Genomic DNA, 19509 nt, shown 5'->3' on the forward strand with positions numbered 1-19509 from the left:
AGAGAAGCATTCTAGGAAAACTCAGTTGGGTTCCATCAAGGCAGATAGCAAGGGAAAGTAACAGGAACTGCCAAATGTTGGAGCAGACCTATAAAAGAGTGATCTTTAATGTAAGGAGTATTCTGAAGACATTCAAAAACTTGACAGCCACTGGAGAGTTCTCAATTCCTCACACAAAAATCCCTACTCTGTGCAATGAATGGGGACAGGGAGTGGGAGAGGAGGGAACACCAGGGCCAGCCCTCAGCACAATGTCTTTGGAACTCTGTTCTCTACAGATTTGTTGGTAGACCCCTTATCACCCCCAAATGCCCAGTGCTTTCATGCTCCCAACTTTTCCCTCCTCCATTTCGCAAACCAGTCCCTTAAAGCCCTCCCTACTTTGTGTTAGGTGACACTGGTTGCCAATGAGTCAGCGAGATGATCTAACAAGATGGGTTAACAAGATCATCTTAATAAAGATATTTATGTGTGAAACGGCTACTTCTATTCCGGGAGTCCTTTCCAATGCCCATGGCCAGAGAGCCTTTAAGGAATATCCCTAACTGTGGGAATTTCAGATTCATTGGGAAGACTGGTGGGGCCTTTTCTAAACTCCTCACAGATTACACCATTCTAGATGTCTCCTACTTTACTTATGTTTGATGGGCTCGCCAGACCCTGGAGAGGGAAGGCTCAGGTTCATTAACTGAGATCTGTCTCACAAACATACAAGATGGCAGAACTTTGGGTCTGGAAAAGACATTTCCAGCTATGTTATCTTCCTGACTCAAGGTCCCCGATAGCACATTCTGCCTAAGAGATGACCAGCCACATTCTGCTAAGGTAAGACTTGCATTAGCTTGCAAGTAAAGGAAAGGTACTCCAAAGTAGTTAACAACTACTTGGTGAACTTGAAGATCAGGTTCAAGGCCGGGAGGACATGGGAAGAAATTCTAAAGGAATCCATTAGGTTCTGTTCAACAAATATTAAGCACCTGCTATAGAACACACTGGGGTGACAAAGGAAAACTTGAAAACAGTGCCTGCCCTCCATGAGTTTATATTACACACCGAAGTTGAACAACAACAGATAAACAAAAGACAATACAAAGGGTGGGATGAAGATCAGAAGAGGAGGAGTGGCCGAGGTAGGAGCAAATAGTGTCACAAAAACTCATCCAGGAGGAAGGGAAGCTCACCCTGTCAAATGCTTCAGAGAGTTAAAGTTGAGAACTGACAAGAGGCCATCCGATTTAGCAATTAAGGGACCACCCTCAGAGAGAGCCTCTCAGAATGCAATTTACAGAAGGATGCCAAATTGAGTGGGAGATGAGAAAGCCCTAGAATACTTCACTTTTCCTAAGAGTTTCATCATGAAAGGAAGGAGAGAGAGAGAGGTCAATAGCTTGAGGGAGTTAGAGATCACCCTTCATCACCCTTTCTCTGACAGCAAAGGAAGATCAGTCTCCGCTCCCCGGCTGGAAGAGTCATTTGATTTCGGGGGGGGGGGGGAGGAAAGCCGCCGGTCTTCCTCCAAGTGTCCTATGTGGAGGAAGAGGCTATCCTAGAGGGTGAGATGGGACAGAATAGCAGGAGACCATAGAAGTTGATTTTGAGGGAGAGGGCTGGGGTGGAACAAGGGGCTCCTCTTAAATTCTGATTAGATGTAACTGGAGCATTCATTCCCTGTCAGCATAGAAAATAATCCAGCCTCTGCCGTGAAGCGTGGCAAGGACTGGTTGAGGTGGCTCTACTGGGCCTGTTGGTTAGCTGCCTGGGGAATATATGAACAAGCACTTATTAAATGTTTAGTATGTGCCAAGCACTGTGCTAGTTCTGAGGAAGGAGCTTATATTCTAATGGGGGAGACAACATATATAAGGGGTAGATCATTTTGTTTCAGCTAGTTCCAGGTGTGGTGACCAGAGCCATTAGGAGAGTTGAATGACACCCTTTCCCAGAATAATAACAGTTGGCTTGATTTCCGGCTCCAGAACTGAAACTCAAGGTGCCTGTGTGAGGTGGGAATGGGGAGGCAGGAGATCCAAGTTTCTCAGCACTGGAGCCAAGTGATGCAAGGCTGGGACCCGGGCCTAGAGGTAGTGCATCATTGAGGTAAAAACCAATCCAAAAAGCAGGCCTCTCCAAGTGGTAGTTCTGGATAGGAAAAGGTTCATTCCTCCAGAGATTGAATTGTCATGGAAGCTAGTGAAATGTCTGCAGGGCAAGGAAATTGTTCAGTGGGTCCATTCAATTCAAAAGGGGCAACTTCCTGTTGCCTTGCCTGATCTGTGGACTGAAACTCCCTTAGGTCTTCAGGTCATTCGCTGCAGTTCAACTTATTCCAATATCATGCTGGTCATTCCTGGCATCATCACCATTCCCCTTTTCTATAGTGTTTGAGAAGTGCTTTCCTCACCACATCCTCTGAAATATGAGAGCAAATGGTATTTTAGTTCTTGTTTTCCTGATGAGGAAACTGAGGCTCAGAGAGGGGAAGATGATCTCATAGGACTACACAGCTTGCAAAGGGTAGAAACAGAACTGGAAGCAAGGTTTCCTGTATGTGGCCTGAAATCTGCCATCATATCTTTCCCTTTCACATGTAGTACACGTTCACGAAATAGATCTGCAAAGGACAGAGATGGCCCTTGGATCTTAGCGAGAAAGTCCTATGGTGGACATCTGGGCAACTCTTTCCTACATCCACTTCACTTCCCCGCTGCAGTTTCATTTGGCAGGAGGAGTTCACCCCTGCCTTCAACAAGTGAACAAACAAAAACCCCGCTCCCACCTCAATTTCCTACATAAACATATTTTCCTAACATTCGTGGTGTGGAGTAAATCTTGCTTTCTCCAGATGACGAGAACATTATCATGGCCATATGTTCAGTTGCTTCCGTGAGAGAGGAAGCCTAACCTTTGGGGCCTTGGTGGCAGCTGCTATGGTTGCTGTTTTCAGAGCCCCATCCGCGTTACCAACAGTATAATTCAGCAGATGTTTGGGAAAGAAGTGTATGCTGAAATTTCATCAAAAATAAGTATACTCCCCCAAAAGCAGAGGCATCTCAAAACCATTTCTCTTATTCCTGATCATTTCATTTGGAACCTAAGCAGTGTTTTGCATTCAATCCCAAAATTCAATTCGGCCACCATCATTTCATCACCTATTGTATTCTAGGTCCTAGATACTAGGAAAGAGGGATATAAAGACAGATAAGACATAAACCTTGTCCTTGAGATTACAATCTAATAATATAAATAAATGGCATGTTGCCAAAGAACTAATATTAAAAAGTACTAAGAAAGTAAGTAATTGAAATTTATTTCCAGTTACATTAATTGGAAGCTTTCTAAAGCACTTCCTATACAGATTCTCATTTGAATCTCACAAGAGTTCTGTGAGCAAAGCACTACAAACATCATTCCCATTGTACAGCTGAGGAAATGGAAGATCAGTGAGTTTAAATGACTTGCTCATGATCACAGAGCTAGCAAATATGAGAGGCAGAAACTGTCTCTAGGACCAGGATGGGATCCATTATGCCATGCTGCCTTTCAAGATGAGAAAAATGGAAACATGGAGGCAAAGTGTTTTGATAAAGTTGAGGGCTAGAGAGCATTTGGAATCTGGAAGGGAAGAAAAAAAAAAGAGAGAATGGAAGAGAAGGCTTCACAGGGAATGTGACACCTGAGGTAAACCTTGAAGGAAGAGAAAGATTTTATTAGACAAAAGTGGGAAAGGAGTCCATTTTAGGAATGGAGGGCTATATGATCAAAGATAAGGGGAAGGGTAATAGGAAAACATGGAGGACATGGAACTGATTAGTGTGTGATAAATGTGGAAATATAAGTATGAGTGCTCCAGTCAGGCATTTCTACCTTATCTAATATGCATTAGGAAGCTACTCTAAACTTTGAAGTCTAGGAATGATAGGATCAGAATGATATATCTGTTAAAAAGATTCTTCCTACATATGTGAAGGACAGACTTGAAAGGAGATAAGATGACTACAAACAGGAAGGGCACAAAAGAGAATTACAGAGGTGTCCAACAAAATGGTTGGTTAGTTATTTCTTCTACCCTGCCCACCTCAAAAGAAATATATGCTAGATGTAGCCTAATTAAATCCACAAAAGAAGAGGATGGACCTCCAATAAAATAAAATCTTTTATGAATAAAAACTGGAGGACTCTAATACTTGTAGATTTAAACTCAGTGTCCCTCCTCTAACAGTCCTCCACGTGCCCTAGCAGGATTATATTTAAGCTCTGAAAACTGTGGAGCCTGACCCCCCAGGACAGGGATACCCCACTATGATAGTAACTGTACACAAATACCCCTACATTTCTGGATCTCGCAAGAAGTAGCAGACACTGACTCATGTCAAGGAAAAAGATGAGAGTAGAAGTAGGAAATGGGTATAGTGTCAAGATAAGTAGCTATGCTACTTATAATAAATAAATATTTATAAATAAAAAATTACATATATTTTATAATAAAAGAGACTGAAACTTAACTGGGGTTAATTCTGTCCCCAAAGAGAATGTCTAGGACAGAAACCCAGGGAATCAAACTCTTTATCTTCCAAAATAAAGAAGATGACTCAACTTCACGGTCAGAACAGAAGGATCCAACTAAGAGCAAGAGGAAAGCATCCAGAAGGTGAGTGTTGGGGGAATACAAAAATATACAGAACAAACACATAAAGAAGAAATCCTTGGGTTAATAAGATGCAGCATGGTGAGGAGGGGGCTGGGGTGAAGCCAAGAAGGCAGAGAAATAAACAGGTATTTATCTGAACTCTTAGCGTCCCTCAGATCAACACCAGATCAAGCCTCTGAATTGGTTTTGGAGTGACAAAACTGACAAATATATGGAGTATAATAAATTTCTAGCAGAAGATATTATGGAATGACTCAATGAGACATCAAGAATCAGTCAAAAATTGAAAAAACTATAAGAAATTGTACATCTCATGGAAAGGCAAAAAAAAAAAAAAGACATTTCAACTGAGGGGAAAAAGGGATGATGATGAGTACTGTGTGAATCTTGACTCTTATCAGATTTGGCTCAGAGAAAGAATATCAGACATATTTAGCTTTACAGGGAAACTTTCTCACCCTATAGGGAAGTAGGAGGGGAAAGGGGAAAGGAAACAGGGAGACTAATAGAAGGAAGAACAGAAGTACAAGGAAAAAGGTATAAGAAAGGAAGAAGGGCTATGAAAGGGGAGGGTTGTTTGAGGGACGTGGTGCTTGGAAGCAAAATACTAGGGAGCAGGGAACGAGTGAAAGTAAAGAGAAAACTATAACTTGGGGAAAATTACATGGCAGGAAACACAGAGTTAGTCATTTTAACTGTGAATGTGAATGGAATGAACTCTCCCATAAAATGGAAGTGGATAGCAGACTGGATTAAAGGCCAGAATCCTACAATATGTTATTTACAAGAAACATATTTAAAGCAGAGCGATACAAAGTAAAGGTAAAAGGCTGGAACAGAATCTATTATGCTTCAGCTGAAGTAAAAAAGAAGCAAGGGTAGCAATTCTGATCTCAGATAAAGCAAAAGCAAAACTAGATCTAATTAAAAGAGATAAGGAAGGAAACTACATCTTGCTAAAGGATACCACAGATAATGAAGTAATATCAGTACTAAACATATATGAACCGAGTGGTATAGGATCCAAATTTCTAAAGGAGAAGTTAAGAGAGCTGTGAGGAGCATTAGCTACATAAACATGTATTAGGACATAAAAACCTCAAAATCAAATGCAGAAAGGCAGGAATGGTAAATGCGTCTTTTTCAGATCATGATGCAATGAAAATTACATATGATAAATGGCCAGGGATAAATAGACCAAAAATTAATTAGAAACTAAATAACCTGATCCTAAAGAATGAGTTGGTGAAACAACAAATCATAGACACAATTGATAATTTCATCCAAGTGAATGACAATAATGAGACAACATAGCAAAATTTGTGGGATGCAGCCAAAGCAGTTCTTAGGGGAAGTTTTATAACTCTAGATGCTTACTTGCATAAAATAGAGAAACAAAGATCAGTGAATCAGGCTTGCAACTAAAAAAGCTAGAAAAAGAACAAATTTAAAACCCCCAATTAAATACCAAATTTGAAATTCTGAAAATTAAAGGGGATTTTGATCAAATTGAAAGCAAAAAAAAAAACCTATTAAACTAATAAATAAAACAAAGAGTTGGTTTTATGAAAAAACTAACAAAATAAATTAAAAGGTAAGAAGAAAATCAAATTGATAGTATAAAAAATGGAAAGGGTGAACTTTCCACCAATGAAGAAGAAATTAGAGCAATAATTAGGAGCTATTTTGCTCAACTGTATGCCAATAGGTCTGATAATCTAAGGGAAATGGATGAATACTTACAAAACTATAGATTGCAGAGATTAACAGAAGAGGAAATAAATTACTTAAATAGTCCCATTTGAGAAAAAAATTGAACAAGCCATTAATCAACTCCCTAAGAAAGGGAAAAGAAAAGAATCTAAGAAGAAATCTCCAGGACCAGATAGATTTACATGTGAATTCTACCAAAACATTTAAAGAACAATTAATTCCAATACTATGCAAAATATTTGGAAAAATAGGGAAAGAAGGAATCCTACCAAATTCTTTTTATGACACATACATGACATTGATACTAAACCAGGTAGGGTCAAAACAGAGAAAGAAATAGACCAATCTCCCTAAGGAAGGATTGATGCCAAATCTTAAATAAAATATTATCAAAGAGATTACAACAAATTATCTCAAGGTATATTAATACTATGACCAAGTAGGATTTATACCAGGAATACTGGGCTGGTTCAATATTAGGAAAACTATTATCATAATTGACAATATCAATAAGAAAACTAACAAAAAATCATATGATTATCTCAATAGATGCAAAAAAAGCATTTGATAAAATCCAACATTCATTCCTATTAAAAACATGAGAAAATATAGGAATAAATGGAGTTTTCCTTAAAATGATCAATATCATCTATATAAAACCATCAGCAAACATCATATATAATAGGGATAAACTAGAATCATTCCCAATAAGATCAGGGGTGAAGGGAGGTTACCATTATCACCATTACTATTCAGTATTGTATTAGAAATGTTAGCTTTGGCAACAAGAGAAGAAAAAGAGATTAAAGGAATTAGAGTAGGTAATGAGGAAACCAAATTATCAGTATTTGCAGATGATATGATGGTATACTTAGAGAATCCTACATAATCAACTGAAAAACTACTAGAAACAATTCATAACTTTAGCAAAGTTGCAGAATACAAAATAAATCCACATAAATCATAAGCATTTGTATATATTACCAACAAAGTCCAGTAGCAAGAGATATAAAAATAAATTCCATTTAAAATAAATGTTGATAATATAAACTATTTGGAAGTCTACATGCCAAGGCAAAGTCAGGAACTATATGAACACAATTACAAAACACTTTCCACACAAATAAAGTCAGATCTAATCAAATGGAATAATATCAAGTGCTCATGGGTAGGCCAAGCTAATAAAATAAAACTGACAATACCACCTAAATTCATCTACTTATTCGTGTCATACCAATCAAACTCCCAAGAAATTATTTTATATAGCTAGAAAAAATAATAACAAGGTTCATCTAGAAGAATAAAAGGTCAATAATTTCAAAGGAATTAATGAAAAAATGCAAATGAAATAGCCTAGCTATACTACACCTACAAATAAATAAAATAAAATAAAATAAAGAAATAAAACAGTGGTTATCAAAAGCATTTGATATTGGCTAAGAAAAAGAATAATGGCTCTTTATCCTCGGATAGCTGAATCAAGTGGATGGATAGCCAAGAGAGTGAACACTTGGGGCAGAGCCAAGATGGTGGAGAGGACACGTGCATCTATTTAAGCTTTTCCTTGTCCTCAAACTACTTTTTTCATGATATGGCCTTGGAATTAGTGCTTGACTGAAAAAACCCATGAATATTGGGAATATAACACATTACCAACAGAAGATATCCTTGAAAATCACCAGAAAAGGTCTGTTTTTGCTCATGGGCAGGGATGGTTAGACCAGGTGCAGACCTCAGGCAGGCAGTGAGAGTATGGAAGGCAGCTAATGCTGAAATGACCAGAGTGGGGCAGAGTGTGATCTCAGCTGGTGGAAAATTTGTGGGGAGAACTTTACTACAGTGTGGTTACTTTGCTCTGGCAGCAAGCCAGTAAATCAGTAGAGAAGTTATAAACACAGGGGGTAAAGACTTTTTTAGACCCTAAACCCTTAGACCCTTTTTTTAAAGACCCTAAACGCTAGGGTCTCTTGGGACCTGGCCATGCCCACCTAGCACCCAGAGTGACTCAGCACACTCTCAGAGTTTCAGAGCGCAGACTCAGCGCAGCCATTGCTATCCCACTGCTACCTACTGTAATCTGTAGAGGAAGCTTGGTAATACCATACTGCCAAAAAGCGGACTGCATTTGCTTTTATTGTTGTTGGTAGTTTGTCTTCTTTGTTTCTTTTTTGTTAAAATGAGTAAGAAGTTAAAGCGGACTCTAACTATAAATAGTTTCTATATGGATAGAGGGCAGATTTCAAACACTGAGGAGACTAAAAACAGATTGTCTCTAGATGAAACTCCAAAGGGGAATATGATTCGGTCCCCACTACACAAGGCTCTCATAGAAGAAATTAAAAAGGCTCTTACAAGAGAGCTAGAAGAAAAATGGGCAAAGGAAAGGGAAGCTTGGCAAGAGGGTCTGGATAAGTCATCCCACTCATTAAAAGATAGAGTGGATTAAGAAATCAAATCCCTGAAAAACAGAATTAGTGAATTGGAAAAAGAAAATAGCTCTCTAGAAAATAAGATTGGCAAAATGGAAAAAAATCCCATAGAACAAAACAACTCATTTAAAAACTCAATTGGACAATTACAAAAAGAAAGTTAAAAAGTAAATGAAGAAATTCATTAAAAATCAAAACTGAACAAATGGAAATGAATGACTCAAGGGGACATCAAGAATCAGTCAAGCAAAACCAAAAAAAAAAAAAGGAAAAATCTGAAAAAAATTTAAATAACTACTTGAGAAAACAACAGATATGGAAAATAGATCTAGGAGAGATAATCTGAGAATTACTGGACTTCCTGAAAATTATGATGAAAAAAAGAGCCTAGCCAATATTTTTCAGGAAATCATCAAAGAGAACTGCCCAGATGTCATAGAAACAGAGGGTAAAAAGACATTGAAAGAATTCATTGATCACTTACTAAAAGAGACCTCAAAATCAAAATTCCAAGAAATATTGTGGCTAAATTCCAGAACTATCAGACCAAGGAAAAAATACTATAAGCAGCTAGAAAAGAACAATTCAAATACAGAGGAGCCACAATAAGGATTATTCAGAATCTAGCAGTGTCCACATTAAAGGATCAAAGGGCCTGGAATCTGATATTCTGAAAGGCTAAGGAACTTGGTATGCAGCCAAGAATAACTTACCCAGTCAAAATGAGCATTGTTTTCCAGGGAAGAAAATGGACATTCAATGAAATAAGTGAATTTCATCTATTTCTGATGAAAAAAACGGAACTAAACAAAAACTTTAATCTCCAAATATAGAACTCAAGAGAAACATAAAAAGGTAAAAAGAAATCTTGGGAATTTTTGTTATTTATGTTATGATTATACATAAAGAATACATGTATAATTTAGTTTTGCTGTTATAATATAAAAAAGAAACTAGAGGTGGAAAGGAAATTGTAACAGAAAAAGAGTAAAGTGGGAGTACTTCATCTCACAAAGAGGCAAAGGAAACATATTATAACTGAGGGAAAGAAGGGAGGGGGATGAACATAGTATATATCTTACTCTTATCAGAATTGGCTTAAAGAGAAAAATATTAGACATATTCGATTTACAGAGAAACTTCCCTACCTCATTGAAAAGTGGAAGGGGAAAATCACTATTGATGCAATTTAATGCAAATTAAGACAACTCTGAGATACCACTACACACCTGTCAGATTGGCTAAGATGACAGGAAAAAATAATGATGAATGTTGGAGGGGATGTGGGAAAACTGGGACATTGATGCATTGTTGATGGAGTTGTGAATGAATCCAGCTATTCTGGAGAGCAATCTGGAATTATGTCCCCAAAGTGCTCAAACTGTGCATACCCTTTGATCCAGCAATGCTACTACTGGGCTTATATCCCAGAGAAAGACTAAAGAAGGGAAAGGGACCTGTATGTGCTAAAATGTTTGTGACAGCCCTGTTTGTAGTGGCTAGAAGCTGGAAAATGAATGGATGCCCATCAACTGGAGAATGGTTGGGTAAATTGTGGCATATGAATGTTATGGAATATTATTGTTCTGTAAGAAATGACCAGCAGGACGAATACAGAGAGGATTGGCAAGACTTACATGTTTTAATGGCTTGTTCTACAGCTAATTCTATTCCTTTGAATCAATCGTAGATCGAATTGTATTTCCCTGAGCACCAGTAAGTTTTTAGCAAGAAGACATAGTTGGTTTACATTGGGTTGGTAGGCAGCAAGAAACAGCCTGGGATTAAAGCATTTGTAGTAGATAATTGAACAATAGCTTACATTTCTCTAAATGCTTTTAGGGTTATAAGGCACTTTCCTCAAATGACCCCACAAGGTAAGGAGTATCTTATGTATTATTATACCCATTTTACAAATCAGGAATCGAGGGCACAGACAGGCCAAATGATCTGTCCAGAGTAATCCTATTGGGAAGTGGGAGAGATAATAGTTAAGTCCTGGCCTTCTGATTAAGGGCTCTTTCCACCACGAGAAAGAGAAGAGTAGAATGGGCTACCAACTCATCTAAGAGACATCTAAGCAGTCTCCTGTCTCCCGTGAAGGAAGAGGTATTCCAGCGTAGGGGAAGAATATGTGTGCTCTTCAAGACAGAATTCCCTTCTTATTTACAAATCCAGCCCTTGGATCAACTGTTCCATCAGTTACAGTATCCTTCTGAAAAGCATTTGGAGGTAATTCCTCCCATGTTGTACAGCATTCTGTCACCGTAGATGATGAACAGAAAACATGAGGCAGATCCCCTTGCCAAAGCATTGGAGATGAACTATAAATATACCTGTTTAATTGTAAGGCTTGTCTTATCACTGTAATCAGAAATTGGCATTCTCAAATGACAGTTAAGAATGAGCTCTGAGCTAAAATCAGCAGGAAAGGCAAAGCCGAGCAGCTAGGAAGCTAGGAATCTCATTATGACAAATTGATACATTTCTTTTGTTGCTGCTCAACATATAATTTACCAGTCGGAATATTCAGGTTCTGTTTTCAATTATTAAAGTAGCAAAGAGACAAATCTGGAGCTTGTAATTCCAGAAAGGAGAGCATCCTTCTGTCTTAGAAGATGAAATCCGCATTTACCTTTTCCTGGAAATTCATCCTAGACCACTGGCTCCACAGGCTTCCTCCACACCTCCCAAGAGGTGACAATACCTTTTATAACACATTTAATGAATGAGACCTGTTCCTCGTCTCCTAGGAAGTGTACAGTCTAAGAAAAGACACACCAAGATCGACCAGTGCAGCCCCAAAGAAACCAAACATCCATCACACAGGAAGACAAAAGCCTTGACCCGGGACCCACAAGGCTTGGATTTGAGTCCTAGAAATGCTAATTACTTATTCGAGTATGAACTTGAGCAAATCGCTTAAGTTCTCTGAGCCTCAACTTCTTCAAAAGTAAAATAGAGAGCATGAGATAACATGATATTGTGAAACTTCCCTGAGGGGGTCCATTTCAAAAAGAGGAAACTGGAGGATGGAGACATGAAAAGTTGTTAGCTCTGCTAGCAGGGGGCCACTTTTTCTCCTTTCTCTATCGCATTCAAAACTTTTTTGTCTTTCAGAGAACTTTCCCAGATACTTGACTTCTGGGGTCACGCCCAGCTAGGCATCATCTCAGTTTCTCCACAGGAATAGTGTAAGGTTGCTTCTCCTATAGGCCAGGGTGTAAAAGCTGCTGCCATTGGTACTCTATAACCTAATTTCTCAAAGAGCTATTGGACCACAAAAGGTCCTCCCCCCAGATTCCTTCTGCCAGGCAGGGGGCTCCCTTGATGTTTTAACAGAAAAGAGCTCATCATTTCTTCTGCCAAGGAGCCCAAACTGTGGCAGTTGGCATCGTGTTCCACTTTAGCATCTGACTCTAGCGTGGCATCCAATTAGACACTGGGCCATAATGTGCCAGGGCCCGTGTTTATTTCTACTTCGTGATGTCTGGCCGGGCTCAGCCCTCCGTAGAACCCTTCATGAGCTTTCACGTAGTCTTCCTTTGTGTCAGTGTCTTCTAAAGGCTGGATTAATGATCTTCTGTGTCCCTCAACTGAGGCTGTCAGACAGATTTTTAACTCAACCAATTTACTTGGGGCATGATGAACGTGGTGGCAATTATTTTGTTCCTGTTCCTTCTCTAGAAGGGTTTCTTACAAATTGCTATATTTACTGTGAAGTAAATGAATTGAACAGAGAGTCCTTTGGGGGTAGGCACTAAGCAATGATTTGAAGAAGTCCAGGTATAAATAGCTCAACTTGATAAATGACCAGTGCTGGTAGGAACCCGTGAGAACAAGGCTGCCCCTCTCATTTTTCCTAGGGGGGAAACAGAGGCCAGAGAAGAAAAGAAACTTTGGATAAAGTAGGAGAAAAGAGAGCTGTCTAATTCCACCACCTCCCATCTTCTTCCAGTGAATATTACCCTCAGTGGGCAGAAGCCCCGAGTCATCCAGAAAGTCTTTCTGATCTCATTCTTTCTTTCTACTGCCCAACTAGACCGACTCTTCCAGAAAGCTCTGATAGGGATCAGTCAACCAGCAGCATATTTAGTTTTCTGTGTCTTTCAACTAAAGGGCGCTTATTAAGCACTTGCTATTTGTCAGTCACTGTGCTAAGCTCTCAGGATACAAAGATGACCCCTATACTCAGAGATTCTACTCTTCTGAAGGAATATGACATTATTGGCAAACACAGGGCATATACAAAGACGAATTGAGTGATTAATATGTCCTTAGGTGGAAGGTGTCTTTTTTCTAAGCCTGACCCTGCTCTGGCTCAACAATCTTTCAATAATCTTTCATTAAGTACCTGTCAGAGAAAGTCTGTTTGGGGAAAAGTGGATCTGCTTAGTACAGTGTTGATGTCAACCACGGTTAACCTGCCCCCTCCCCTATTCTCCATGTTCTCTTGCAAAGTGGTTTGGTAGGTGAGGGCCAGAGTGGCCACTTCAGCTTAGTTCTGTCTCAGACACCAATGCACATGCCCAGCTATACCAGTTGAATGGGTTGAGGTAAGAGTGCCCCCGGCCGGTTGTAGATATCTGCCAGTGGCCTCCTGGACCAGGGAGCAAGGCCCTGCTGCTGAGCAATGTGTCTTATATGTAAGGAAGGAAAATAGGCGGGAAAATGCATCAGCAGCTGCAAAAAGATCCAGGAGGCTCAGAAGTTCTAGCACATCATGACTGAGAGGCAGACAGGTGCAGCCACATCTGGAGTCAAGACCATGGTTCTTAACCTGGCTTTGGCTATTACTTGCTGTGTGACTTTGGGCACGTTGCTCACTCTCTATGGGTCTCTGTTTCTTCCTCTGTAAAGGGAGGGGGTTGAACTAAGTGATCTTGAAAGTCCTTTCTGGCTCTTAAGCTGTGGTTTTTTGACTTGCTTATATGTCTGTAAGTCTTGTGAAGGCATTCTGGGCAGCTAACTATCAACTCTAGAAAAAAGAAGAAAATAAGGAAATGCCCAGAAGTTCAGAAACAGCTGAATATATATGTGTGGTGGAATATGTCTGTCTGTATGTATATGACAAGTCTAACAATATTATTGTACTGTAAGAAATGATGAAGAAAAATTTCCAAAAAACTTGGGAAGATTTGTATAAATCAGTTCAGACTGAAGTAAGCAGTACCTGGAGAGCAATTTATATGACAACTCCTCCTCCTCCTCCTCTTCCTACTACATGAAGATATAAATGAAAGACCTAAGAGCTCTGATCACTGATTCCCCAGAACTGCTAATGAAACACACATGCTGTCCACCTCCTGACACAAGTGATAGACTCAAGGTGCAGGTAGAGACAGATGCTTTTGGAGATGGTGGGGAGATTTACTTTGCTTGATTATGCCTGTTTGAAGGATTTTATTCTTTTGTCATTTTGGGGGGAAAGGTGATGTGGGGGAGAGAAGAAAGCAAGAGAGTTGCCAAAAAAGAAAAAAATAAAGAAGGAAGAGGGTTCCTGAAGCATTTTACTAAAAGCACAGAAGAGAAAAGAATGAAAACCAGGAAGAAGCAAACAGAACAGCTTTAAAAGTTATAAGCCGAGTTTGTTGTACAGATAACAATAATAGTAGCTAGCATTTATATCGTGTTTTAAAGTTTGCAAAGCACTTTAACTATATTATTTCCTTTCATCCTTACAACACTGCAACCCTGTCAGGCAGGTGTTAATATCCCCATTTTACCGATGAGAAACAGGCCAAGAGAAGTTAAGTGACTTACCCAGGATCATACAGCTCCAAAGTATCTTCTAGACTCTAAGTTAGGTGCTCTATGCTATTTAGCTGATTTGCAGTTTCATGCACAATCCTCTTTTGGAGGTTTCTATTTTATAGAGAGAAACACTCACATTGACTACCTGTGTGATCTTGGATCACTATATCTTCCTGAGATCATTGGACTGGATCTGGAGCTGGGAAGAAGGTGGTTCACATGCAGAATTGCTATAGGATTAAGCATCCGTCCAAAGTCCAGAGTGGCTGTGACCTTCAGGTTATCCTGGGAATTGGTGTCTTGTTCCAAGACAAGACTGGCCATGTTTGGATACCATCCAGTCACTGGTCAGGTTTCTATGCTGGTGATGCATGGCACTTGGGAGCCAAGAAAGCCAAGCACAAGGAACATGAGTGCTTCTCCTGCTATATTGTCCAGTATCAGGGTGGTCTGTCCAAAATGAATGAGGAGGAGGTGCTGAAGAATCACCCACATACTGTCGTAGGGTCTACAGGCCACATCCTAGTCCTGGCCTTATAGAAAAGCTCCTCCACCCCAAACATAGTCCACATTTTATCTTGGGTAACATGTATGACCAAATGTTTAAAGAACCACTCATGCATCTGAGTCCACTTTCTCCCAAAACAGTGCCCTTTTGGACCACTCTCCTTTTGAAGAACCAAACCTAGTTCTGTCCCCTAGTATCAAATCCCTAGTCCATGTGACAGTCCAACGATGCTGCCTGTTTTCCCTTGGCAGTTTCTTCTACTGAGCCTCAGCCTACAAAATGTCAAGGCTTCATCAGACCCTCTTGTCCACTTCTGGATGCTCTCCAGCTTACCGGTGTCTTTTGTAAAATGAAGAGCTGGTCATTAAGTTACCAGAGCACAGAGATCCTCCCTGTCTGCCACAATTCTGCGCACATCTCTGTGCTGATAAGTTTTCAAATGATTGTATCATCTAAGATGGAAGCACCAATGTGGGACATTCCAGGAACCTGCTGCTTAGAAAAGAAATTCTATGTTCCCCTACCAAATGGATGGGAACAGCCTCTTTCCATTGGCTCTGGAGCCAGAATTGGCTACATCTTTAAAGCTAGCAGACTGAGAAGTCTTACCACCTCTTTTCAGCTGCATCCAAGTGGGAAAGCAGAAGCATTATGATCTCTCTGAATTGAGTGTGGGAGAAAGGCCCACTTTTCTCTCCTCCCTTTAAAGTTTGTAGTCCCCAAAATTGGTCTTGGCGTTTTGGTCTTATTGGTTTTGTTTGACCTTTTTATTTTTAGGCACAGATGAAAGAATACCCTCACCCGGAAGCTCAAGTCATGGCCACCTTCAATCCAGGGTTCCAAGCCTGAGATTATTGCCACCCTTCCAGGGAGTCCCTGAGAAGCTAGGGTATCAGGACCCAAGCCCAGGACAGGCTTGGATCTTGAAACTTGATGGGGCTAATATTATATAGGAACTGAGATAATTGTGAAACCAATTTTCTGTGCCTCCCAAGAGAGTTAGGTAGTATAGAGGGGATCATACTCCAGGTGCTAGGGGAATGTTTATATTTTTGTCCTTGAGATACCATTGAAGTAAACATTCTGACTTAAATGGAATGGTAGTGCTGGAGACCCGCTCCCCCCCCCCCAATGTGTACAAACACAATCACTGGAGGAGTAAGTCAATGACAAAGTCTTGAGCCTCCGATTCCTTTAAAATCACCAGAGAACCCTGAAGGAGGTATGGCTGTGGGGCCAAAGTAGTCACTGTTGAAAAGACAAAACCAGTACTTGCCTGGGTTGCAGCAGTACTAGTCAAAATGGAAGAACAATAAAAACAACGTAAAACTCTTCAACCTCTTGTGTTTAAGCTGATGGTGATCTTCATGAAATCTGTCCACTGCTCCATCACTATGGTCCAGGTCCTAATGGTTCCAGTACCTCCTAAGTGTTGGGGGATGCCCCAGAAATTAACTGATCCAATTTCAGCAGTTGAAGAATTTCTAGTACTGTGCTCTTGTGGCCACTCCCATGTTCGGTTGGGCATGGACATATGATAGGTGAACACTGCCTTCAACTCTAACATGCCAGGGGGTTCTGATACTTATTTACAGGAGTAGTCAGGACGGGTGATCTTGGTACTAAGAGTTTGGCCTTCACACATCAGATGACAATGGTCCCCAAATCCTCAGTGATACTGAGGACCTCTTCAAAGTGAACATAAGTGAGCTTGACCTAATGGGCTACACTGAACAGACTCCCAAGAGGCCTAGGGCCATTCCTAGGAACATACCATCTCCCTCGCCAGTAGCTGAACAGCTGGAAATTTTTTAGACAAAACTAAAAATTAAAAAAAAAAATCAACAGTGTGATATGACACACACACACACAAAACCTACCGGGGCGGGTGGATGGGGAGACTATATTAGGAGAGGCCCAACTTTCAGGAAGAAAGAGATGATCATGCTACAGTCCTCTCTCACTCAGTCCATAGTGGGGATCCTACAGTCTGTTCTAGGCATCACATTTTGGGAGCACATCCAGAGGAGGGCCTTCAAAAAACCTCTGGAGCAGGGCTTCCATGGAATCCATGTAATGGATTCTGGTTCCGGTATGAGTTGATCAGATATTTTCTGAAGTCCCTTCCAATGTTGTAGTCAGATGATTCGGTTTGTATTAACTTACTGTCTGACCCTGGATAAGACTCTGAATTTCTCGGCATCTCAGTTTGCTCATCTCTTAAATAGCACCAATATCTATCCTACCTATCTTCTCAAGACTGTTGTATTAAGGAAGATAAATAGGATATGTTTCAAAGTACTTTGCAATGTATAAAACACCATACAAATATAATGTATTCATTGTACAGGTCAACCAACCAGTGGCTCGCTTTGTGCCAAGCAAAATGGTGGCAATGCAAAAGTAAAATTGAAAAAGTGCCTGGTGTGAGATAAAAGAGGCAAAGTGACTCAGAAAAGCCAAGAAGGGTAAAGTGTTCCTTTCGATCTGCTTGCTTGTGCAGCAGGATTTCTTGGCAAGATTGGAAGCTCTTCCCTTTGAGCCTCAGGAACATTGAGTGAATCATAAAATCATGTAATTTTGGAGTTGGAACCAATCTTGGAAGTCATCTAGTCAAATTTCCTCTTTTTGCATGTGAAGAAACTGAGCCTCTGCTACTTCTAGGTTCATGGAAACCCGGTGTCCAAAATGAAGAGGTGATAGCCTTGCTGCTCCCCTGTCGGGGCAGACCGTTTCCACATACTGGGATCAGTTCTGTGACCCATTTCGGAAGGAAGTTGACAAACTGGAATGAGTCCAGAGAAAGATGACTGGGGTGGTAAAGGGCCTTGAGTCTAGTCGGTTGGAAGAAGTGAGGAAGAAGTGAGAAGATATCCTAGAGATAAGTGGAGGTGGGCAAGGACATAGTCGCAGGTACTATTTGAGTTCTGGCTTTCGAAGCCCAGCAACCAGCACAATGCCCAGCATGTATAGGCATTAAGAACTATTTCTCAAATTGAATTGAAATTCAAATATTTGAAGAGCTATGTCCTACACATATACTACTCCCCCTTGCTCTGGCCTCCAGCCTACCACAGACACTCAATGAGAATAAACATTTGATAAAGGAATCTCATTTTATAATACTTCCTGTTAAGAGAGGGGGAGAAATGCTACCTGGGGGGGGGAGGGGGACCGCTGTTCCCTTGGGTGTTTTTGAAATCAGTGATCATCAAAGAGCAAGATGATGAGTTCATTTCTCCTTCTGCATCAGCACTGGAGGTGGCCCAATATTCTAGAGCCGATTAAATTTGAGAATCTTCTTTTGGTAAGTGATGGCTCATGCTTCATAAAGGTCACACACGCATATGCTAGTGTTCGCACACTTATGCATACATGCACACACAAATAAAAGATTTCTACTGGTTTATAGAGAGAGTCGCTTTGATTAGGAAGGGTGAGAGGTTGATCATAAAAATAATCCTCACATATTTCCACACCGGGGTCAAAATGATAGTTTTCTTTCTGTCCTATATTACAACCAGACCAAGAAGAATATTCCTTCCTGGTGTGCTGGGATTTAATGTATAGAAAGATATAGAGCTAATAGATAGTAGATATCTATAATCAATTCACACTATGTTTTTACTGCTTGAGGCCCTTAAAAAACTTGACAGAAACACAGCTCATTGATGAGATTTCACTGAAGTTGGTCTAGAGGCAGGAAAAATGATGCCATCTGGCCTCTATGTTTCCTACATGGCTGTTAGTATAAAGGACCTTTTCCTTTGCTGAGATCTCAAAACAAAAGCCGTGTGAATTCTTGACTTCAGTCTTTGTCCTAGCTCTAAGTTCACCTGTTCCAGACATAGTAGGCTATGTGACCCTAGGTATGAGATAAACTCAGCTCCAGTAGTTGCCTCTTCCTTGCTGCACGCTCAGTCAATATAACTGGTGAACATGTGCAAGCTTGGGGAGGGAGGCAGGCTTCTGGGCATCTGGGACTTCCTAGGTTGAGTTTCCTAACTGGCTGTTGAGCCAGCATTCTCTGGCTCTACTAAGTGCCAAAGGGCACTCTGCCCCGTGGATTGGCCTTCTCCTTCTAGCCTCAAAACAGCGAGGCTGACTTGAGTTGTTTGGAGACAGCTGACAAGTTATAAGCATAGGTGCCACATAGGCAAATCAGTCCCTGGGATGAGGCTGCCTCCATTTCCTTTTGTGTCTTCTTTCCTTTAGCAGAGGACTCGGGGTTTTTGTGAGAGCTGAAAAAACTGGAGACCTGTGGCTGCAGCAGCATCTCCTTTTGAGCAATGTGGCAGCAGACGCATCCCATGGAATGGAAATGGCTGATGGAGAGGGAAGTGGCCACATCCAAAAGTCTGACCATTACCTGGAAAGGATTTCTAAGCAGTGGAAGGAGCAAGCAGGCATCAAAGAGAGACTTGGTATCAGAGAGAAAGAAATCAACAGAAAGAAAA

This window comes from Sarcophilus harrisii, chromosome X (genome assembly GCF_902635505.1).
Source record: "Sarcophilus harrisii chromosome X, mSarHar1.11, whole genome shotgun sequence".
NCBI classification, from domain to species: domain Eukaryota; kingdom Metazoa; phylum Chordata; class Mammalia; order Dasyuromorphia; family Dasyuridae; genus Sarcophilus; species Sarcophilus harrisii.